The 26,082-nt window shown below is 41.4% G+C and overlaps 1 protein-coding gene across 3 annotated transcripts in view; it reads left to right on the top strand.

Annotated features, from left to right (window-relative positions):
• Positions 1-26,082, top strand: part of LOC124404623 (serine/threonine-protein phosphatase 4 regulatory subunit 1-like) — a 107,150-nt gene that overhangs the window by 46,015 nt on the left and 35,053 nt on the right. Inside the window, exon 1 of one of the 3 annotated variants that reach the window (XM_046878948.1) lies at positions 24,898-25,225. The exons of the other annotated variants lie outside the window; for them this stretch is intronic. The gene's annotated coding sequence lies outside the window, so the exon portion shown is untranslated. Of the gene's footprint in view, positions 1-24,897; positions 25,226-26,082 lie in introns of those variants that run through there. 3 annotated transcript variants of the gene reach the window in all.

The raw sequence follows: 26,082 nt of genomic DNA, 5'->3' as shown, positions 1-26,082 counted from the left end.
TTTATAGCTTATTGTTGGCTTTCCTCGCTTTTCCTTAATTCGGCTTATTTCCTTCAGTTACACTCACTGCAGAATTAATTAATCAGGCTGCAGGTAGTCTCAAAAGAACAAACTCTTTTTAGATTCAATTTTTTTTTTTTTTTTTTTTACGGGGTGTCCGGTGTTCGTGAAATTTATGGAATCAGAGAATTTTCAGGTAATTTAATGGCGAGTGGAAAAAAGCTAACTAATTTTCATCGTTCATATAGGTTTATAAATATTTAACCATTTAGTGAGAAAGAAGAAATTTTTCTTTCAACTTTCCAAGCACTTATTTCTTAAAAATTTGCCTCACGATTAACTGTGCTCTAGTCTAATATAAAATATTCTTGTTTGTATAAATATTGTATTTTTCATTTATAGTTTACACGAGAGAAGAAACAAACTATGGATAAATAATGATGCAGGTCGAATAAAATTTTTCGGTTCATCTAAATATTTTTTAGCGAATTACTGCGGGTGAAAGAAAAAAAGGAAAAATTCATACAATTTAAACGTTGATGTGACGATTTGAATTGCGAAGATTTGTTTCATATTCGTGACCAAAACTGTAACAAATAAGATAAATTTAAAGTGGATCTGATGGGTAATTTCAACGTTTAGTTCAATTTTTCTTACTATTTTATGTACGATTTTTACTTGCTGCTGCTGCGCATCGAGCGACGAGGTTTCAAGCTTCTTATATTTCGTCCTCCACCGTCCACGTTCAATGCTATATAACGGCAAGTATTACCGTCAAGATGGCGCGTTGGCAAAAATTCAATACACATTGAAATTCGCGAGGCGAACCTTATTAGTTACACTTTCGTGTAGGAATTGATAACGTATTAAAAAATACGTAAATTATATCGTCCGAAATTAAATTTTTAACCTGATTAATAAATATTATGAAAAGTAAATTTATGCCACGACGACGCAGTTTATAAACTTTTGACGTAAGGCAACTTGCGTCCATTTCAGTTTTGTTATTGGGAAAATTTTCGCGTTAACGATACATTAGAATGAAAATTGTATAATCTTTATAAATATATTAGATATAATTACACGTTTCTCGTCGTCGTCGTCGTCGTCGTCGTCGTCGTCGACGCTTTTTGTTTCAATTTTTAACATTTGATTGAAATTTAAGGCGATAAATAGTAGAAGCTCGAGTTGTTAGGCGCGGCCGAAAATGCGCCGTGCGAAGAACTGTGCGCAAAATGGCGGCCAGCCAAGCACTTGAAACGTTGATATAAAATTCCACGAATAGCTGCATGCCGCAGAATATTCGTTGTATATATGGAAGATTAAGCGTGAGTTTTATTTATTTCTTAACATTGATTTGTTTATTTATATTCTTCTTTTGTTTTTAATATTTACACTTTACAGTTCTCTGAACTTTGATTAAAAAAAAAAAAAAAAGAGTTTTTTTTAAATTCTTTTTCCTTTTCTGGTAGTTTTTGTTTTTCTTCCCACTCGCTTCGGGACTCGAAAATTCTCAGGCTTTCGTGTATTTTGGAAATTCAATAGGTTATAGTCAGTTTCCTAAAATCGTCGACTATATAGGTATACATGGATGGGAAAACTAAAGAGAGAGAGAGAGAGAGAGAGAGAAAAAAAAAAGAGAAGCTCAGGTATAAAAGTTGTTCTTGGAACGAAAATGTACCGCGTCGCATGCGATGTTACATACCTATACCTATATAGGATGACAATGGCGGAAATGAGAGGAAGGAAAAATCTTCTTCTTGGAAAATGTGTAAAGAGGCTGCGAAAATGCCGGCGCTTCCAATAAGATCCCGAAACCCAACGACTTATGGTCCTCCATAGGTGCGTCTATGCGTCTATGCGTCTATACATATATACATGTATGCCGTTCCTGCAAGAGAGAGAGAGAGAGAGAGAGAGAGAGAGACTTTAAGGAGAGCACGCGGGGCTGCATAGAAGTGCGTTTCTTTTTCCCTCATAGAGCCCCCCGAGAGAATTGGTCTAGCAATAAATAATCTTCACATATTTTAGGATCGGGGGATCGTCGAGGGTGTCGAGCCTTCCCAGAAACTGAGCCGCTGTGTGCAGGTTTCAGAGTTTCTGGGTGGCGCTTAGCGTGTGAACGGGGAACAAAATCAAAGAACTAAAGTGAGACGGGCCGCGCGGCGAGGTTTGGAGGGAAAACAAAAAGGGGAGGGAGAAGAGAAAAAATTAAAGGAGAGAAAGAGAAAAGCGTAGAGGGTGAATCTGGGTCGCAACTGCACTGCAGTGCTCGTATTTCAAGGGGTTCGGGACTCGCGCTTTGAGACCATAATGCGAGAGATTAGCGTTTCTGTTTTTCTTCTCCCCCTCTCCTCTTCTCGACCTGTCATTCATACGTGTCCCTCGTTTCCGACACCTCCCGCAACCCTGACTGACCTGCGGCAGTGGTAGATATAGCGGCGACATTTAACAGCCGGATAAATAATCGTCTTGATACGGAAAACTCGACTTCCGCTTAAGCCTTACACATACCTAATATCTGTATAGCTATACTGGATACGCCCGTAGCGATGGCCACTGCTTGAGCTTATAAATGTAAGTCATGCATTCGTTAATCGAATATCAAAAAATAAATAAATAAATAAATAATTGAACGCGAAACGATTGAATCGGTTGAAATTATAACGGATTAATCGATTGTTTCGTTGATTTTTTTTTTTTTTTTTTTTTTTTTTTATTCTTCAATACTTCTTATTTTGATAGCAAAATTTCCTGAATTTCAATACGTAGTCTTAATGGCGGAAAAGATTTTTTTTTTTTTTTTTTTTCTCATGATTTATAGTCTGATTGATTATATTTTTCAATTTCAGGTGATAATATTCATTCATCTTTCACCTTTGATATAAAGTGAAAGAAAGAAAGAAAAAAAAAAAAAAAAGAGATAATTCAGAAACCGTCAAATTTGAAATACTAAGACGTCACATCGTTCCTTATCCGTCAATGATTGAGGATTTAAAGAAAAATTCAAGTTTTGAGCCAATTTTTAATTAATTTATCCGTGATTTATCAAAATTAGAGATTTTTTTTAATGACACAATATTTTCATCGAAACAAAAATAAAATAAATAATACATAAAAATTTGCCGATACCTGAACTCTTTCCGTTCAAATCCTTTTCTTTTCTTTTCATTTCTTTTTTTTTTCTTACATCACGTTTCACCAGCTCAATTCAATTCGATTAACCTCGGCTGTGTATGCGTTTGCACTTTTTATTCGCTAATAATTTTTTTAGGAGTTTTATTTTCACTGGACTTTAGGTACCTACACCTGATACTTATTGTTTTGAAAGAAAAAAAAAAAAAAACCCACATATTTATCGAATTGGTAAGAGTTGACCGTTTTTTGAATGGCTGCAGGTGTTTCGTGACTTGATAAAAACAACAACAACAACAATAATAATAATAATAATAATTAATAACGTCGCGCATCTTGAGAAAAATTGCACAATTATACATTTTGTACGCCTTGTATATATGTATATATTATATGTATATATCATTCAATTATTTTATATATTCCGTCATGACGCTGCATGCATATACCCAGCTATATACGATGTAGAAGACCTTATGCAGGCGATTTCTAAACGAAGAAATTTCTTTCCTTGTACATCTATAGGGTATACGATCTTATCTTGAACTGATCGTAAATTTTGGTTGTCGAGTTATGGGAAAAGCCTCGGGTCCCGCTGGCCATGCCGCAGCGGCAACTGACTCTTTCTCTCTCTCTCTCCTCTCTCTTTTTCCTCTTTATCTCTCCGCTCTTTCCAGTCTGGCATAACGCCGTACTTTACTGCTACTATCCCCCCGATCCCTGAGGAAAGAACGGGGCGTGTGAACAAAATTTGAACGGTATTTTGAAGGAGAAAATCCAACAGAGCTATATATTTCTCTCGCAAAGGATTATCTCTAGGACCTGTCGACTAATCCTGATCCTCGGACTTTAACATCCCCCGCTTAATTTATCACAACACCCTCTTACCTCTACCACCTACCCACCTTATTAGGTATACCTATATACCTCGCCCCACGTGACAGAGAACAATACCTCATTCGCTTCTGCGATTTTTAAACAACCTGATGTTCGTCGTTTATTACAAAATACTTCTTTTTTTTTTTTTTTCTTTCCTTTTCTTTGTACTTTTCTTTGGAAAAGTGTCAATAATCATTATTATGGAAATGAAAATTTACGCGAGAATCGCGATCTTTGAAGATCATTTATTTTCTTGTCATTCTCTTTCGCTTTGTGCTTCTTTGTATATCGTAAATTATTTATACAGTAGGATAATATATTATAAGTATATACGGTAGGTATATAGAAGAGATTTGCAGATTTATCATGGCGTCGAGATTCTGGAGAGTGGGGCAGGGGGGTGGGGGGCTACTTTGGGTCTTTTCTGAGAAACTGGCGCGCGGGGCTTATATTATACACGTATATATACAAGAGAAGAGAGGGCGCCGCGCGGCTTGAGAAAAGGTCCCGAAAAGAGGCGGGAAAAAAACGTAAAGCAAAGTAAAGTGAAGCAGAAAAAGATGCGGGGAGGGAGAGAAAAAAAGGACGAAGCATCCTGGGAAATATTAAGAGACTCGCTTTTCGTTATCTATGTTATATCTGTACGTCTATATATTCATATATACCTAATATTTATAACTGTCAGGTGTAAGGTTAATGGAAAAATATTTAACGTAGATTTTTTTTTTACACACTTTGTTTGGCGATTAGTTATTTTATACGGGCAACAGAAATTTTTTTTGCTTTCTGCTTCTTTTTTATTCCGAGTCGAATCAGCGTCAATCGTCGTGCAGATTTACGAGTTAAGAAAATTTCTGTAACTTGTTTTGTAAATGTTGGTAAAAATTTTTTGTAGATTTAAGTACAAAAACAAAATACTGGCTATGTGTTTCGCTTAGGAAATGTAGAATATACATTTTTTTTGTTCCGTTTTATCGATTAGATACTTTTTTTTTTTTTTGCTTCCTCTTCAAACAGGACTTCAATTACAGATGCTAATCGCGTATTACTGCAGGATTAACAAGACGAGGGATCGATCGATGATCGTTCGCGAAGAAGATCGCGTCGTTTTAAGCAGCGGCATTTTCTTCTTCACACGCGGTGCGGCTATTAATTAAAGAAAGTGTTGCGACAGACTTGCAGGTTTAGGTTATATGTACAGGTGGTTCATAACAGCCTCTCCGTCTCCCATTTCATACTTTCTTTTTTCTCTCTTTCTCTCTTTCTCTCCATCTCTCTCTCACTTCACGTCGCTTCTTACTTCGTATCCACTTCGTCTATCTACCGAGGTTGCAATGTCGAGGGAGAAAGATAAGCACCGATCAGTTTCCGGTTCGCATTATCATCTTCCGGGTCCGATCGTCTTCTGTTTCGATATTGACGGAAGGCGGGAATAATTTTATCAAGGCTTAGATTCCGATGGGTTGCTGCATTTCATGGGGATGAGGATGAGGATGAGGGATTTGCCGGAATTACCGCTGTACCTTGCATCAGACTACCGGCTGTGTATGAGCTATACATACACAGGCATACATAGGCATAGAACACATCAGCGGAATGTCGCGATTGCACAACGTTACACGGGGCTAGAGAAGAATGTGAACGACCCACATGTCGGATCTGGGTCAAGCTAGTCACAGACGGGCTGCTGTGTGCATGCATGCCCATCAGACACCATTACCGATATACCTATACCTATACCTATGCCTATACCTATCGATGATCTCGTCTTGTAGCACTGTTCTAGGTACCTATATACGTATGAAACATGCATGGTCATATTTGATATTTGATATTTCCCATGGAATTCGCTTCTTATATATATATATATATATATATATATACGCGTAGAAAAAGAAGAAGAAAATGCTTGTAACGCATAGTTACATGTATATACCTGCACAGAAACAGAGAAATGGAATAAAGCGCTTTTTTTCTTCTTTTTTTCATTTACCATACAATCGATTTTACTCGATTGAGAGCAGGTTCAACACAACAATCCGATTAATATAAATGTTGTAAGTTTATCGGCATCGATCCGCATTCATCTCTACGTTACTGTATAATAATAATAATAATAATAATAATAATAATAATAATAATGAAAACAACAACAACAACATGCATTACGCACCCCATCGTCACACAAGGGTAAAAAATTATTATATAACTATTTTATACGCGGTGTGACGTATAGTAGGTGTTATAAGGTGTGTATATATATATATATATATACGGTGTTACGGCGAAGGGATGGAAGGGCGGGGGGGGGGGGGGGGGGGGGTAGCTCGGGTTGTGAGGGCAAGGCACTTGAGCGGCGTTGTTCTCAGTCACCTCGGTACATAGATAATTACGACATTAACGGAGATAACGCCGAGGCGGCGAGGTATTCCAGGTACAGCTCTCGGCTAATTAATATACAACTGCACCGGGCGCGTATATACGCCGCCTCCTCGTCTCTACGCCCTGCGCGTGCGAGAGAGAGAGAAAGAGAGAGAGAGAGAGGGAGAGAGGAGAGAAGGAGCGAACGGACTGAGACTGAGGCTGCGGCTGAAAAGACGGAAACAAATATTTGACTCGGGCTACTTTGGACTCCGCGCGAGAGCGAGGAGAGAGGAGAGAGAGAAAGAGAAATAGGGAGAGAGAGAGAGAGAGAGAGAGGAGAGAGTAGGTCCCGTACGGCGCAGCCCAAAATCGGGAATGTGTATTTCCTCTCTCTCTCTTCCCTCTCTCGAAACGTCTCGAGGTGTATACGTGGGCACAGGTGCCCCATTGATAGGGTCGGCCCTGACTGAGCAGACATTCCACGGGCCCCAGGTAGCATTAAAGGAATGCAGATGGGATGAATGAGGTAGACCACGCCGCGCGCATCGCCGATGGACAGACGGGCAACCCAGAGAGAGAGAGCGAGAGAGAGGAGAGGAGAAGGGGGAGAGTCAGTCCTCGGGATCGGTGAGGTGCATTCCACGTTACCACGATAATTAACGGCTATATTCTCTCTCTCTCGCTCCGTACCTCGTGCGGCTCGTTCACTCGCCTTAATACTTGATGCGCCGTGTATGATAGATAGATAGATAGATAGATAGATAGATAGATAGATGCTATATCTATACACGTGTTTATAAAACCATATGCACTTATTTTTCGCGACTGTGTAGTTTTTTTTTTTTTTTTTTTCTCTCTTTTTTTCTTTCTTTTGCTCGCGTGGAAATTTTTCACAGCAATTGATGATACGTTATAGGTATACTATACGTATAGGTACGTGCATGTAATACTTATACTATATGTACATATGAAAATTTTGTAAAATAAAGAGAGAGAAGAAACAAAAAGTCACCTGAATTCATCGTTTTTTTGGGTATATATGAATGTAACGTCATGTACCTATATATCTACCCCCCCCCCCCCCCCCCCCCCCCAGTTATATGTAATCGTTGCACGCTTCATACAGAAATTCTAAAATTCGTTGCTAAATTCTGTAACATTAATATATATCGTTCACGTAACTGTGAGGCCGTAAATTTTACCGTTTTCGTTCAAAGGAATTTTTCTGAATTTGTTCGTTTGTTTGTTTTATTTTTTTTCTTATTTCTTTCTTTTTTTTTCAGTTTTAATCCGTAAATTTTTTATTTCAACAGATTTTTAAATTGTCTGTAATACGTAGGTATATATGTTGTTGATTATATTGCAGCAATTTGTCATTATGCATATTTTCTTACAATTATATCTGACATTTGTCTTTCATTTTCTTTTCCAGGTGAGTGTCCCGCACAATCCAATCTCAGTATACATATATAGACGTATGTATAATTGTATGGTCAGATTCATCGATGATGTGTTCTGTGAACGCTTAGGCGGTGAGTTGAATTATTACTATTGTTATTACAGGCCTACGTATACGTACGGATGACAATACTGATTAACATAAAATTGTAACGAATAACGAATGAATTACTTATTATCGGGAGGGGAAAAAAAAAAAAAATAATAAAATAACAACAACAACAACTTCGTAATACTAGTAATATTATTTCCGTACAAATAATCACGTTAACGTCGTTCTATGTAATAGATAGGTATTGACTGACTTTTATATGTAATTTTCGTCCGAACGAAGCTATTTTCTGTACATAACTATGCATCTGTATATATATATATATAGATATATACACACATATAATATATATAGTATATATATATATATATCAAGTCAGACACGACGGGAGCTTATCGATTATGTAGTTGTAATCTGTATATCCGTTGCACCAGGCCGGAAAGGAAGTGTTTGTTTACAGACGATTTAATGGTTATCGCTTTCCGAAACCCGGCCCTTTATGGGGTCGGTCATCCGCCGCCACCGTGCAATGTCCGTACACTATAGGTATACAGTATACACCATTCGTTACTACTATCCGAGGTATACCTATACAGGTATTAGATCGACGTACGTTACCTATGTAATATCTATGCAGGATAACGTTACAACATATGGTAACGATCTATTAGCTCATCTCTACATATTATCATAATCTGATTTGTCATCATGTGTGGCTAGACATTTTTTTTTTTTTTTTCTACAATATTGAAATCGTACGAAACGAGGAATGAAAAGTTTTTTATCGATCGCTCACATATATATATATATATATATATATATATAAAATAGTAATATAAGGATCAATTACACATTCAAACATTCGGTTTTTTTTTTTTTTTTTTTTTTAAATTTTCTTTCCTTTCTTTCGAATTCTTGTTTTTCGAAACGTATGCGGTATATGTATACTAGAGTGTTTAAAGAACAAAAACAAAAAAAAAAAAACAAATTTCAATTTTACAACGGGTCACACCTGAAATAGTTATTGTTTATAGGTAAAAACAAAACTTCTCGAAAAAGATTGACTTCAACGTCGGTTGAGCGGAAGATCGGGCGCATTTGATTTTTCACCCCCCCCCCCCCCCCCCCCCCTTTAATTTTTTCGCCAGAATTTTTGTTTCTGCCTAAAATAATTATCTCAGAAGTGTAGCCCGTTGGAAAATCGACAATTTTTTTCTTTTTTTTCTTTTCTGATACACCCTAACGTACACATATACGTATAATGTATATCGATACGGTAGCAGAGATTACAGATATTACTAGGGTACGTATAAATCATCGCGTGTTTGAAGTAAAAATCTTGTAACTATACGAGGAGAAGAAGAAGAAGAAGAAGAAGAAGAGGCGAAGGAGGAGGAGGAAGAGGAGAAAAATGAAATGAAATGAATTATGAGAAAAAAATATGTAGCGTATCGATAAAACATTCTGCGAGAGGTAATTTCTTTACCGATAATATTATTACTGCATCGCGTAACAACCGGTGCACGGCGGCGCACGCGGAGGGCACGCACGCACGCACCGAGGAGCGAAAGCTGATTGTGAGAGTCAAGTCAGTCTAGGTAGCGGTCGGTCGGTGGTGCAAAGTCGAAAGAATCTCATTCATAGACTCCTGCCTGGCTGGCTGGCGAGCCATGCGCCGCAGAACCGAGGAAAGGAGATGAGACGAGACGAGACGAGATGAGATGAGATGAGATGAGATGAGATGAGAGGAGATGAGCGGCTGGAGATGCTGGCTCGGTGCTAGGTGGAAGCGGTAGGAAACAGCTCTCATCGGCTCAACGCGTAGCGCAAGAGGGCGAAAATCGGATCTCGTCCCTCCGGCGGCCTCGTCTTCGAGACCCTTCGAGGTCCTTCGAGGTCCCTCGAGGTCCTTCGAGGCTCGTCGAGGTTCTTTGAGGCCGGGGCGCCAGGTAAGGACCGAAGGGTATACGAGCCGATGAAATCCTTGCTCTGCATCCTGCGCTTCTTTCTCCAGCGCCGATCCCGCGAGTCGTGTGCATTGTGTGTGTGAGTGTTTGTGCGTGAGTGTGTGATAGAAGGTGCGAAGGGACGGGCGTGTCCGAGAGGAGCCTGCAGCGGAAATTTTTATTTCTTTCTCCCTCCAGCTAGCTCTCAGGCTTTTTTAATGTTTGAACCTACTTACGTTTCGATTTACACCTTATTTTGAATTTTTTCATTTATTTATTTATTTTTTTTTTTGTCGTCTAATTTGCTTCATCGCTGTTTTCGTATTAAATGTTGTTTTATTTTATTTTATTATGGGATTTGTTGTATTTTACCATGATTGTTTACGTATTATTTTACCGTAACGTATGATCTGTCCAAGAATTTTCTAGAAAATTATTCAGTTGTTTGTATTTCTCTCTCTCTCTCTCTCTCTTTGTTTTTTTTTATCTTCTATCTTTCCTCCGCAATTGCATTATAATTTTCGAAAAAATCACGGACATACATGTATATATATATAATTCATATATTATAGAACTTTACTTTTCTCCGCACGGTTGTTGGCCAATTAAACTCTTTCTCTGTGGGTTTTACCTCGCATTCAGACGCTGTTCGTAGGTATATCTGCTCACCTACGCACACACACATATGCACACGTACACGGAAACGTTTCGCTATCAGAACCTGCCTCGAGTGATTGCGGCGACCGCGAAGAGAGACCTTCCGGTCAGTCGAATGGGAGCTACTCGTTCATTTTAATATCCGAGTTCAAACTCTCCGGGACTCAACGGGATTTCAATCAGACCGCAAAACCACATCCGTGCTCTGCCTTGTATCGTTATTATTAATTATTGTTGCTGTTATTAAGAAGACGAAGGAAAAATAAATAAAATCAACGCACTACCGGCGTAGGCAGGATTTATACATATATATATATATATATATATATACATACATATACATGTATAATCTGAGCGTTACGGCCACGCTAATTGTCACACTTCCGGGTAAATTTGATTCTTTTTTTTTTTTAACATTTATTAGTAATTTAAAACTTACATAAATTAAAAATAAAAGAAGAATATTAAAAATCTTTCATCGTCGTAAATTTTTATTTTTATTTTTTTCAACGATTTTAACTCCTTCAAAGGACCTGACGAGTGAAAAAAAAAAAAAAAAAAAAAGGAAATCGAAAGCGCTCGATTGTTTTATTTTTCATTTTATTTATTTATTTATTTATTTATTTATACTCTTCTTCTCCTTATTTCCCCAACTTCTCGAGGGAGGTTATAAAATTAGAAAAGTGAAAAATAAAATTACATATATATATACATACATATATATAATAATACACACGTGTATAATATATGTCGAAAATTCCGCGCGGTTATAACTTACGACGGAATTTCAAGGTGGTGCAAGCGTAGGGTAAGAGGGGCGGCAAAGAGATTCCTCGAGAGGAAGAGAGAGAGGGAGGTAATTACCGGTCTGATGGATGACGGGCGAGGCCCTATAGGGCACCGCGATTCCCTTAAAAAACCAAGACCCCTTCAACCCCCTCCCCGCCCCCCGCCCTTTCCCTCCGCGTAATTCTCGCCGAAATCCAGCTCGGTCGGCTTGACGATAGATCGGGAATTTCGATGATAAGATTTTCTATGGAGACGTTTGTCGTGTGTATATGTATACAAAATGTATATATAGGTATACTGTGTATAATACTTGTATTAAGGACTCTTAAGTAATTGGTTCAGGGTGTTTTATCCCGCGAGATTTAAGGATCGAAGCTACTATATAGGTGTAATATAGTAGGTATAAGGAAGTAATTTAATAAGCGATAAGGTGGAATATTTTTGGTATTTATTTATTTATTTATTTATTTATTTATTTATTCATTCATTTACGAGAGATAGAACAGTATAGAGGAGATAGAGAGAAAAAGATGAAGATGAAAAGGGATCGTCGAATCGTAGACAGAGTTTTATAGATAATATTCTATTCTGGGAGTAACCCCTTCAACAGCATCACACGTGCGGAGCACATCTTATCGAGGTAAAGGGAACGAGGAGAGAAGGAACTAAACGGAGAAACGAAAAGAAATTACCTACGATCGTTCGTTCGTTCGTTCGTTCGTTCGCGGCTTTCGTTTGTGTTCATCTCCCGACAAGGGGTCCCCCCCTCTCACCCTGACACCCCCTCCCTCGCCACCGAGAGTTATTCGAGCCTGTGTGCGGCGGCAGCTTCTCTTTCTCTTCTCTTTCTCTTTCTCTCTCTCTCAATCTCTCGTTGTTTTCACGTGCAGCTTCGTCGTTTCGGTGTTGCGTTGCGTTGCGTTGCGTAGTGTGCCTTCTCGCATGTATACATATACGTACGTACCTACCAACGTATGAATGTATGCATGCATGCACGTATATTACACATAACGGAGGCATCGGCTGGCTGCTGCATGGCTGCGTTTTACCTGCCGCAGGTCCACAGGCCAGTGGTCTCTCTCGGGGGGCACTGGCCACGCTCGATCCGAGCTTCTCTCTGCCTCTCCTCTCCTCTCCTCTCCTCTCCTCTCTTCTCCTTGCCGGTGCATTCCGTCAGCGGGGGGAATTCCTCCCGAAATTCCTTCACGCACGAACCAACCTGCGCTACTCCTCTCCTCTCTCGCTCTTTGCCTCCTCATCCTCCTCTTCCTCCCCTCGTATTTTCGTCTCTGGTCAGTGCATGTTTCTTCTCTCTTTCTTTCTCTATTTCGTTACTCACTTACTTACTTCCTTCCTTTCTTCCTTCCTTCCTTCCTTCCTTCTCTCTCTCGCTCTCTCATTCTTCGCGTTGCATTCTCGCGTTTATCGATAAAACTTACGGCTATGATACGTCAGATGACAAGCTATGTATTCGACTGATGCTGTACCCTGCATATTGCACATGATACAGTATAATAGCCCTGTGCAGGCTTTGGATTGTTGTTAATTTGATTTTTTCATTATTTATTCTCGACGTAAAATTATGTACATTGAGATTCGTGAATTCGTGAAAACTTCGTTCTTACATTCTTCACATGTATAGATATGTTTGATACAGAAATTTTGTATAACGTAATATATACATAATACATATATACATGTCGCGTGAAAATTTTTTTCTTTTTTTTTTTTTTTTTTTACTTTCATTACGCTTTTCGACTCGGTTCAGGGTATAAACTATAAACAACGTACGATAATACACAAGGCAATAATTGAAGGGGGGAGGGGGGAGGGGGGAGGGGGGGGGGGATTATTAGACGGTAGAATATCTGTGGCAACGTGTAAGAGGGACGTATATATAATACATGTATATTATTAATGCGCTTCACATTTACACGTGCATTTATGCAACACACGTTTACACCCAGCTATAGTATAAATAGGTATAGATATAATATAATGTACGTACGAAGGTTGTAAGCCAAGTTCGATGGTCTCGCCACGTTGAATCTGATAATTGAATCGCGGCTGATATCGGAGATTGAATTTTCGACCGGTGGAATTTTGTACCTGAAATACCGGGCCCACGGAGTTCAGCCCCCCACCCCCCACCACCACCACCACCACCACCTCTTCCTCCCTGTCTCCTACTTCTCTGCTGCGCGGTATTAACAGACGGTTGGAATGTCCGTTCCCTCTACATGTATTTCTATACCTATACCATACAATATGTACCTACCTTTATCTATTATGCATGTATATGTAGGTATATTTACGTACCCCCCCGCGTGGTCTCGTACGTAATGTTGTACATAATTTGTGCAATGTTTCGATGTAGGTACGCAATACCGTAAAAATATGATCTGTAAAAAATTCGTTTTATTACGAAATTCGCGTCTTTCGATTACAAACAATGACAATAATAACAACGACAACAACAATAATAATGATGATCATAATTATCATTATTATTGTTATTATTGTAATACGAATATTGGGTATGAATCTAAATATTATACTTAATCTTGAATATATATATATATAAAAAAAAAAAAAAAAAAAACGCACGGATCGAAGAAACGAGTAGAAATTATATTAGCGATAAAACACGATGGAACAATTAAAATTTGAACGAAACTTTTGAATAGAGTGCGTGAAGTACGTTATACTTGTATATGTTATAATGTAGAATTGTGGAAGGACTTTGTGAAACTGAGACTGAGAAAAAAAAAATAATAATAAAAATAAAAACAACCAAACAAATAAGTAAAAAATAATTATTTTTCGCGAAATTAAAAATTAACTATCATTTCTATAATCTAGGATAAAAATTCGAAGAATTAGGTATACGAGTAGAAGAGATTATAAGGCAAGGGGAGTAAGAGAGCAAAGTATCGGCGTTACGGGTCCCCAAAGTCTAGGAACACGCTTGTTCGCTCTCTACATACATACATACATACATACATACGTACATAAATAGTTCGTTCTTTAGTTTCTTGGTTCGTCGCACAATAGCAACACACAAACACACGAGCGATGGCGCGCGCCTCCCGTTCTTTCGCGGTTACAACAGTATGCAGCACATAAACACACAAGGGCGATGAGCCGAAGAGGGTTGTTGGTGGGGGGAGGGGGCTCCACACAAGGTGCTACGTTCACATCGTTCTCCTGCATGCCCAATTATCATATTGGGTCTGTTGGCCCGAGAATATGTGTAGTGTCGTGTGTGTGTGTGTGTGTGTGTAAGGAGGTTGAAGGGCTATCCTCGTCCTTGTCGCACCCGCGCTGACCGACCACCCGCCAGCATAATGCATCCTAAACGGCGGCGCCTCAAAGATCGACGCGCCTGACTCGCGCGCGTTTTGCCCTTCTCGAAATTCTTCAAAATAAATTAGATTCCGAATGGCGGGGACCTCGGGCCCGACGAACTCAACCCCACCAACCTCCTCTTTACTTCTGACTCTCTATATCCCTTTCCCTCCCTCTCTCTCTCTCTCTCTCTCTCTCTCTCTCTTGCATCCATTGCTTATTATATACATTCTATACACGCGTGTAGTATCTTATTCACTTTAATTCCTGGTGTATAAACATCTTATAGAATAGCGGTGAAGTATGCGCAGACGTGCACTTCTACATGGTATTATACGTATATTATATATATGCAGTTAGACGTCATAGGCATGCGGTCGGTATGCGGTATACCTAATGTGCAAGCTTGCACGTTCTGTGCACTGGATGATTCCGTGATGGCCTAAGTAGGTGCTCGTATATTCCTGCAGCGGGTATATCTACGTGTATCTACAATATGAAAATGTATCGGTAGACGTTTTAACTATATGTATAAGAGTATTTCCTATGCACACTGTGAAAACGATGGGGGGGGGGGGGGGGGGAGAGAATCCATCTATACGGTAATATTTTTTATTTGTTTTTTCATACTTCCTCTTTGGCAATTGCACAGATTGTCAAAGTACGAGAAAGTTACCGACATTTGAATTGCTTGTAAATACAGTATGATTAGTGTTGAAATTTTTCTTCTTTTCTTTCTTTTCTTTTAATTTATGATCATTTTTAATAATATATATCAATTTTCGCATGTGGCAGCCACGTAAGTATAATCTCAAATAACTGCACGGACCGTATAATGCCATACGTTCGAGGTGTAGGCGTCACCTGAGGGTGACGGCACGTGATCAATAGAATTGATTAATCACTCCCCCCCCCCCCCCCCCCCCCCCGCTTACTCTCACTGCAACTTGCATATAAATCTACAACCTACAGAGGTAAACGCCGAATTCGAAAAAGTGTAATTTAGACTACAGTTAGCTTGATTTTTTTAATCTTTTTAGTTTACGATTAGTTGGTCTTTCGTTTTGCAGAAACGGAGGATGAAAAATCGTGGAATTGTGTTGAATAAATTGTATGAAATTAAAAGTTTTATCTCTCGCAATGTCCTTCTTACGATTACAACGACGTTACTTCGTCAAATTAATTATTTTCAAAATCTAACCTTACTTTCAAAACCCCCTTTCGAATTTCGATGCACCAACGAGCGGCGGGGTTGAATTAATTCGTGGCGAAACTTAAAAGTCAACCACGAATCCGAACGTAAAAAATATCGAAAACTCAAAACGGAGAAAGATGTGAAATTTGACCAAGTCAGAAATTTACGGAACTGACAATTTTGATTTTGCATTTTCACAATTTCCGAACTTTGGCTTCCTAAAGTTTCATTTCTTTACTTCAAGTTTCCAAGTTTCGCCACCAAAACATTTTCAAGTTCTCGCTTTCGCATCTCTTCAAATTCGGCGCCATTTTCACCCCGCACCACCAACTCCTATACCTATCGAAGAAAAATGTAATATTTTCTGTCGGCGCTCGCTGACGCACTCCAGGCTCATGCACTTGGGATGCATGCCTACGGAGGCACGGCGGTGACCCCAAAGAGAATAGCCCGCCCTGAGGGCAACGTGCCGCTCTCCACGTCCCGCAATCGGAAGCTTCAGGGCCTGCAACCTTGAAATGGTCGCTCAGCGTTTCCTAGAAGTGCCTGCATGCATGCCGGCCGCCGCGGTTCCCTCGGGGTGCTGGTGGTGGTGGTGGTGGTGGTGGTGGCATTGATCGACTATATCTATGCCACGCATACACGCATACACGCATACACGGCAGCGCCCGTCATGCCATAGGCATTAGCTTTGGGTATATCCAACGCAGTCGAGTGTTAGGTTAGGTTTACCTACGACGCAGAGCCGCAGAGTCGCTTGCGGACAAAAGCGCCTCCGTGTGTCGGAGAAACCCGGCGCTAGGCTCCGAGGGTTAACCGCCCCTCTGATACTATCTCTGCATGCCCTTCTCTTTTTCCTTTCTTAGCTTTCCCGCCCTCGTCTCGCTTCTTTGCCGAAGAGAACCGCCGCGGCGTATCCCGTCCACAACCTCAAACTCAAGCTCAACCTCCTCTCTTCGTCCTCTTCATCTTCCTCCTCCTCCTCCTCTGCTTCTCACTCTCAAAACTACAACGCCATTGACTAGTTGTTAGCGGGCGATTAGAGCGTTACTCGAGCGCGAACAAAACGAGACGAAATTCAATCGATTATCCTTCCAGCCAATTTAAATTCTACATTCGCAAATTGCCCAATTCGATCGCGCCAGACTCGGTCAATGCTTTTTTACTTCTTGTTTCTTTTTCTTATTTTCTTATTTAATTTTTTTTTTTTTTTTTTTTTCCGCAATTCAAGACTGAATATCTACAGTCCGGTTCGCCTTTGCCCATTCATAAGTACACATATTACAGAAGTTGAAAAACAAAGAAAACTTGCATGGCTAAAGTATATTAAATACATAAACATAGTAGGTTTGAAAACTTGTTGTATTATACATATGTACATATAACGAGAAGAGACAAAGAATTTGGAAATAAGTACAAGAGATTATAAAGTGAAGAGAAAAACGATTAAAATATGTAGAAACGAACGACGTGCATGAATGAAAGTTTTATACCTTTACGTACCGGTATCATAAGGTAGGTAAAGAGCGGCGGGGGTGGGGGGAAATAATAATGATAATAACAATTAAAAAAAAAAAAAAAAACCTTGCACCTCGTACACCTCACTTTGTACGTATATTAAACGGTATATATATACATATACCGTCGCGAAGCATGGGAGGTGGATAGACACAGAGAGAGAGACAGAGAGAGAGAGAAGCCCACACAAGCCACGCCGGATACTCCCCGCTTCCGGTCCCACACACATTCGAACCTCTGTGACATTTCGAGCCGTGTATTGGTGCATGTTCGTGATGCACGACGCCTGACGTCACGCCGCCCTCTCCTGCCTCCTCCCACGGTTAGACGGTCCCCGAACCTACCCAGTCGAGTCATTCACACCCGATACCGCTGAGCCGCTGCACCGCTTGCAGCTCGCCCTCATTCTACTCCTCCTACCCTTCTCACCGCCAAATATCATTCTCATCAACTTATATATATACAAACTTCCCTTTCTTATCGTTGGAGTCTTTGCATAACGCAATCTTGTCAAAAATAATTTATCAACTTCTATCTTCGTAATATCTTATTTGTTTGTTTGTTTGTTTGTTTTTTCCATTTCATTTCATTTCATTTCCTACCATGATTTTTATTGTTATTATTATTATTATAGATTTTCTCTGTCCAATTCAACCGTGAGAATAATGAATGTTATATACATATATATGTGTATATTTTTTTTTTTTATTCTCTTCGAGGTATATAAAGAAAACAATCTCGAAAAGATCCCAAGGTGCAGACTGTGAGTACAAGTGCAAGTGCAGGTTGACTAAATTGACTCGCGAAATAATTCGTTGCAGGCATATAAGCTTCGACTAATATACATATGTGTAAGTATAACGTAGGGCAAAATAACACTCGGCATATCTCTTCTGCGTGTGTTCTTATACGTCTGGATGTAGGTAGTGCACCACAACTACCGGGGTGCGCACGAACTACGGTATCACGCATGCATGCAAGCAAGCAAGCAAGCAAGCAAGCAAACGCGAACCTTTATGAATGTGGCGCTCCTCGGCTGAGCCGCGAGGCGGCGTCGGCTACGGCGGGGGGAAAAGAGATGGAAAAGAGTGACGGGAGGGAGGAGGGCGAGATACTACTGTATACCTAGTACCCACCACCACCACCACCACCACCAACCACAACACAACCACAACCGCAAGCACCACCGTCATACGTCGCGAGTACTACAATGCGTAGTTGTGTGGTAGTGTAACGTACAACAAGAGCAGCAGCAGCAGCAGCAGCAACGACGAGGCGTCCTCGTCCCCGTCGTCGTCGTCGTCGTCGTCGTCGTCCATTATTCTACTACATACTACGGTTACCTCTACACTAACGTGTGCAGCGTGCATACAATCGCGTGGCGTGCAGCGGCACGGGTGGCGTCAGTCTGCTTGCCTTCTTGCCGAGTTCAACTCAGGGGCAAACCGCGAGGGGAATACCCTGCCCTCCCCCTTCCCCTCCCCCCTTCCTCCACCGCCACCACCACCACGCCGTCGCGCCCGTATTTTCCCTCTGATAATTATTACGTTCACGCGACGACGACGACGACGCGACGATGACTACGACGACTACGATATTCATTGATATTTTCACGGAGCTACGCCGCACGGCCCTTGTTTTTCTTCACTTATGTATTATGGTTCTGAATGATTTCGTTGTTTTTTTCTTCTCTTTTCCTTCTTTCTTCCTTTCTTTTCTTTCTTTCTTTCTTTCTTTCTTTCTTTCTTTCTTTCTTTCTTTCTTGTTGATACATTCCCGGTCGTCAAGTCTTTTCGAAAAACATCGCGCTACTCGTTCGCATCCATGCTTCGGCTCTTGAGATTCAGCTGTTATCAGCATGGACCGCGATATTTTTAGTTCTAAATTTATTCTCGATTCTCATGATGGCTGCCGTCGACTTGTTCCGTTTAATACCGTGTACCCTGTACCATGTGTATCATGCTCACGTCTTTCGTTTCTGGATCGTCATCTGTACTATATAATACCTATCTATATACTTTTGGTTTGTCGATTGAAATTTTGACCATCCATGTACAGCTTCGTTGAATTTTCTTGTATCGCAGTTTAGTGCCGTATAAGTGAACGGGAATCTAAATTATTCAGGATTAAAATTATTAAGTATTTTATTCTATTGTTATAGAAATACGACAGGATTTTCAAAATCGTGCAAAACTGTCGTCTCTTGTCAATTAACGTGTTTTAACGTTTAACGTATATAGCGAAGGAAACCTGTATCGATCCGTACATGTTTATTAAACACTTTCATCTGGGAGGAAAAAATTGGACGAAAAATATGTGAATTTTATTTCCACGAAGCGGGGCTTATCGATAAGGAAAAGAAAAAAGTACACATAACCGGTTACCAAGCAATCTTATCATTTCGACGTTGCATATTATATGCAAAGAATATAAGAAATGGGTTATACAGGTTGGTTTTCAGGATTTTTCTACCCTCTTCAAATTTCAATCTTACATCTCCTAAGGATTGTTTTAATTTTTTACCACTCGACGCAACAGTGTCATTTGAAAATTAGTAATTCTTACGATACGATTTTCACCTCCGCGAAACATTCTCAGCAAACTCGCGAGTAAATTTCTCAGCGATGTTTGTAAATGCAAAAAAATCAAAGGAAAGAAAAAAACCAGAAAAGATCCCACCACCCCTGCGATTTATAGATCAAGTTCCCCGACCCCGAGGGAGCCCGCGCGTCGCTAGTGTCGGCCCTGAATCCCTGGTATACGGCATCCGCTGGAATGCACGCGACCGAGGAGGTCTCTTTGGGATCGGCGGGGCTGGGGGCAAGTCTCGTCTCTGCATACACACACACACGTACACGCGTGTGTCCCGCGTCTCTGTAACGTGCGTGCCGAGAGGATACACGCCGCACACTCACGCACGCACGCAGGCGCGCTCATACACGAGTGCGGGAACCGTTAATGAAACTTGCAGTTCTCAGAGGCACGCTGTGCGGTGTCGCATGCAGTCAGCCGCGCGCAGCCTCAGTGACGACGCCGACGTCGTGCCCGGAGGGTGGAAGTGGACATCCGTACCTTCTCCTTCACCGGCAAATCCGGGCCAAGGAACCGACGGTCCTCCCGGAATTCGTGAGAAAGAGATGCACTATCTCGAAACACGCATGTCGGTGACACGGGATACCGACCCTGACCGCGTGGAACTTTTCGTGCAGCTAGTAAAAATAAATGAGAACGAGAGTACATCTTTTGAGATGCTGGACAAAAGGAAGAAGAAGAAGAAAATGAAAAAGAAAAAAAAAAAATCGAAACGAGACGTTATTTTTCTTCCAACAATCGGGTGATCCTTTCAATGATTTTATTCACGTGACGCGTATCGTTTAAAGAATACGCAGGTATAGCGTAAATGTTGCGGGGGAAATTAAATAGAAAATTGTACAAAAAATAGATAATAAGAAGAAGAAAAGGAAATGCCGAGGAATCCAAGTAAATACGGAAGAAACCTCGGAAGAAACGCAGATTCGAAAAGTATCCATGTTCTGCCGATATGGACGGGCTCGTTGTCGGGAAAGGATCACACAGAGTCGTTGAACGGTGAAAAATTTCCAGCGTTCGTCGGACGGGGCAATCTCATCTGGCAGCAGACAACGGTCTCGCTACGGCGGCGGCGTTTAGCGCGAATCGCTTAATTTCGCCGGACGTACGTACCGAAGGAGAGAAGCGAAACGAAGGGAAGAGAAGAGAAGAGAAAAGAAGGAAGGGGGGTTAGCTTCGCGGCCGTCTGTCCGGCGCTCGGGTAGCCGATGCAGGCAGGTCTGCCGTTGGCGGCGGCGTTTCTGAGAAATAACGGGTCTGCTTTATCCCCCGTCCCCGTTCCCGCCCCCTCGGTCGTCTCTCTTTCCTCTCTCGATCTCTCCTGCAACGCGTCTTCGCGCCTCTCTTCTCCGCCACTGCGTGCGTGCGTGCGTGCGTGCGTGCGTGCGTCAGATCCGTGGACGGACGGAGGAAGGAACGATGGAACGCTAAGGAACATGGAGAAACGAGGGAACGAAGGAACGGACAAATGAACGAACGGAACGGGACGGACTGGCGAGCGCGAGCGAAGCAAACGAGCCGAAGCCTTCTAGTATCCGACTCGCTCGCCAGAGTGTGTTGGTGTTGAGCGTGCCGCGCCACCGATCCGTCTCAGTGTGGGACGGGCCGCGTCGCCGCGCAGTTCTTCCCCTCCTCGTTGACTGAGAGTGTCCGTGATACAGGTTCGTGGTTGTTGCGACGACAAGGTTTCTTCGACTCTCTGACGAACGACGACGACAACGACGACAACGACGAGGACGAGGACGAGGTCAAGAGAGTTTGGCCGTAGTTTTTCTCGACTCCGCGTTGATTCTCGTTATCATTCCCGGATCTACCCCGCCTCACTCTCTTTCTCTCTCTTTCCCCCCTCCCTCGCTCCTCGTCTTCCTTCCCCTCCATACTAACGTGCCTGCCTACCTCTTTCCCTGCTCTTCGCGCGGTTGACAAGAGTGCGCGCGTTGTGCGTTATTAAATACCGTTTTTCGAATACACACGTAGTCGCGGAACGGCTTCGTACGGTACGGCACGACACGACACGACACGACACGACACGGCACGGCGCGATTATACGCAGTTGATGTGTGTATTTATATGTACAGACGTATACGCACGCAGGCACATACACACAGACACATACACACACGCGCGCGCGCGCGCAAGCGAATATGTACGGACTACGTGCTACGTATGTAAGGTGTTATAAAGAGTTTTGTGTTCCGTTCAGTGAGCGCCTTCTCGCAATAAGCGAGCTGTTCCGTGGTACAACGATGGCGGACAGCTGCTCTTCCGCCAATCGACTCGAAAATTTTCGTGCGTCAAGCGGAGTTAGTAGATATACGTATAGAAGTGGTTCACTTGTATCCGTGGTATTTTACGGTGAATGTGCGCCGACGAATGTGAGGCTCTTCGCCGATGCGATGCCTGACGGGTGACGGGATCAGGACGTGATTTGTCGCTAATCCGAGTTAAGGGAGACAGAGAGAGAGAGAGAGAGAGGGAGAAAGGAATGAAAACGACGAGTGATCGATCCAAGGTGCGGAATCAAGAGCAGCGTGTAATATATATATGTATGTATATATATATATGTATATATATTGATGAATGTGTGGAACACGTGGGTCGACGACGAGGACGACGAACGCCGCCATCGTAGCGGTACGTAAACGAAGCTGCCGGAAGGAGAGCCGGAAGTTCAAGCGCGTTCCAGGCTACTTTCGACACCACCGGCAACAACGCCAGACGGTCTCCTTTCATTTCCGTAATTTTTTTTCTTTTTCAAAAGTTTCTCCCCCGCCACACTCTGTGGGGCTTTTTTATTTATTTATTTTTTTTTTCATCTTTTTGCCGAGACGTCGATCAACGAACGATTGGTCACTACTACTGATCCGGTTGAAAATACGCTAGCGGTGTAAAAAAAAAAAAAAAAAAAAAAAAAATGCAAGAGAAACTAGAACAACCTTGATACTAATAATAATAATGATAAGTATTTTTATTATTTCATTCGAAATCGTGAATAAGAGTGACCAAGTTGTATGAACTGCGGGATTAAATCGGATTCGGGAATAAATTAATAGGAATTTACAAATAATAATATCTCGTGCGATCGGATCAGAATGTTTAAAAAAAAAAAAAAAAGAAGCGCGGACGACGCTTCTCGTCATCTTTGTCGATAATTCTCTGACCTACAGTGTGTATAACATTCCTTCCTTAAATGTCAGGCTGGTGTTTGTTCTTTTTCATTGTTTTCCTTGTTTACCCGGGGACGCGGACGACGACGTAGTAGTAGAAGGCGGGGTGGCGGATGTAAGGAGCAAAAAAATTCTCTCACACACACACACACCCATTTATATATATATGTATGTATTTATACTGACCAACCGTGATATGCATACACACACACCTAATCCAACGAATGGACTTACACATTATATTGTGTGTGTGTGTGTGTGTGTTTACATCCTGCCCACGAGGAGGAATAACAATTGTTGCGAATAGAATTTGCCAAGGGAATCAAGTTGACCGTCGTCGTAACGGTCCGAAACAAGTTGCTCCCGCAAGTGTTGAGATTCTCGTACAGACTGTACAACGACACCAAGTCCGTCCCCTTCCTGTTCCTCTTTTTTTTTCCCCTTTTTTTCGTTTTTTTTTCTCTTGTTTTCACTCTACGAAGGATTTATCGTCGGTAATTCTTCTTTTTTTTTTTCCCCCTTTTTCACCGAGAATCCGAGACGTGGCATGATTTCATCTCTGATGAAGACGAGAGAGTGAGAAAGCGAGGGTGGGGGAAGGAGGGGATCGCGAGCATCAACTGCAAAACTTTATTCATGTATAAGAAATGCAAAACAAGATCGACGAATGCGAATTAGGAACGGTGCTGAGGGGGGGGGGGGGGGGGGGGGGGGGGTAAAAAATAAGAATTCGCGTATGCAGCACAGTAGTTTCGTTCATTCGAAGAGTAAGAGACAGAGAGGGAGAGTGAAGGATAAAGAAGGAAAAGTGCAGGAAAAGAAGAGGAAAAAGTCGGCGAGCGCGTTCACCCTCCCAGTCAGCGGCTGGTGGTGGACGCACGGCACTTCCGGTCTACGGCAGGAAGCGCTCCGCACACGTGTCCTGGTTCGTGTTGTTCTCTCCTAACTTCTACTCGCTTCACTTCTCCTCCACCTCTTTCTCCTCCTCCTCCTCCCTCTTACTTCTTCTCGCGATCCGTTTCCACTTCTACAACGCGACTTTTTCCTCCCGCCATTCCGTAAGCCGCCACCCTCCGTGTGTGTACCCGGCATTACCACAGACGCCGTTCTCTTCTTTCCTTCCTTACTTACTTCCTTTCTTTCTTTCTTCCTTCCTTCCTTCCTTCCTTGCTACTCAACCCAACCCTAACCTAAGTCTCTACTTTGGCATAGTCGGTGGTCTGAAAAAGATCGTCCACGTTCCGAATAACCGGCGAAATGTTACTCGTTTGCCTATAATGTTACTTATGCTGGAAGATGAGGCATTTCGATCAATGATAATATGAATCACGCGTTATTATCGTATAATTATAAACGGCTGCAGTAGTGGCATTAGGAGAGAGAGAGAGAGAGGCGTGTGTGGGTAAACACTGTATATATATACATACATACATTATTACATGCGGCGAAAGAATTTGAATTATACGAAGAAGTGTCTTTACAGTGTGCATCGTTCGTCGTTCGTGTTTGTGTGCGTTGAATACTATATATATATATATATATATATATATATGTATGCAACACACTGCACAGGTGATGAAAATGATCTGGGATTAACTGTCATTCCTAATAATAATAACAACAACACCAGCAATAATAATAATAATAATAATGGAATTGACAAAAAACCGACCGGACAGAAGAAAATCACACGTACGAGAGAAGGAAGAAGTAAAAAGGAGGAAAGAAAGAAAAAAAAAATTAACCACAAAAGTAAGAAGAAATCTTTCTTTTAATTAAAATCCAAACGATTATACATGTCTTACATGGCATGTGTATTACGTACACGCACGTGCTTTATAACTTGGAGTGAATGTTGAACTTTGAGCGTACGACGTTCTAAATTCTCATTGGCGATGCCGAAATAATATAAACTCTGACTATACCGTCGTGACTACAACCGCGATTTCGTCGTCCGGCGATAGATAAGATGGTAAACAATTTCAGAATCATTGTTTGTTTGCTCGATTTAATCGGGAAGACTAACGTCATCATCGCCGCCACCACCACCACCACCATCTCAAAGCGCAGCTCATCGTCGATTCAGATGTTGCTGCTGCTGCTGCTGCTGCTGCTTCACCGCCACGTGGTACGTACACACTCATTCAACACTCGCGTACACGCGATTATATTATACTTACACTTCAAACGGCGCAATATAAATTCAACTACAAATGCTTCTTGGTATGTGTACCTGTAACGCTGTACGATCGATTGATAACGGGATCATGTTAGCCCGAATGTGTGTTTTTTTTTTTTATTTTTGTTTTTTTTATCGTTTTCCATTTTATCCTTTCTATTGTCATAAATCGTTGAATTATTCCTTCGATGTGTTATTACTCACTGCAGTTAATTGTGGATATTTTCTGCCCAAGGAAAAAGTTATGTAATACCCCCCCCCCTGACCCCCCTGACCCTCGGGCACACTGAGCAATAAAATGTACGTACATGTGTGTGCGTGTTTGCGTGTGCGTGCGCGCGCGTTTAATGTATGTACACGATACACGTGATACACACGCCTATGAATGGAATTTCGATGGTGCATTCATATATTTCTCACAGCGTGAGTCGTCGTCTCGCGTGCATTGACGCGCCTCTGTGGCTCCGTATCTTCTACCTACTAACAAGTATTACCTACCGGGGGTCGCCTGACTCTCTCGCTGCCATGCTCTCAGGGTTTCTCAACTTGCCCGAATATTATTATGTTTTTGATACATAATAATACGCACGAGATAAGTAAAGAGAACAAAAACAAATACGAAACGAAGAAAACCGTAAATCGATGATTGAAAATTTTTGCGTCGAGTTAAACACACTCGTTTCGTTTCATCCCATCTTACGGCCGTTTTTTTTTCTTTCCTTATTTATTGTATTCGAAAAAGAAAAAAAAGAAAAAATGAAAAAGTAACGGACACACATATATATATATATATATATATATGGGGA

This window comes from Diprion similis, chromosome 3 (genome assembly GCF_021155765.1).
Source record: "Diprion similis isolate iyDipSimi1 chromosome 3, iyDipSimi1.1, whole genome shotgun sequence".
Classification (NCBI taxonomy): Eukaryota; Metazoa; Arthropoda; class Insecta; order Hymenoptera; family Diprionidae; genus Diprion; species Diprion similis.
The sequence above is the reverse complement of the archived record's forward strand: the minus strand, read 5'-3'. Positions and strand labels throughout refer to the sequence as shown.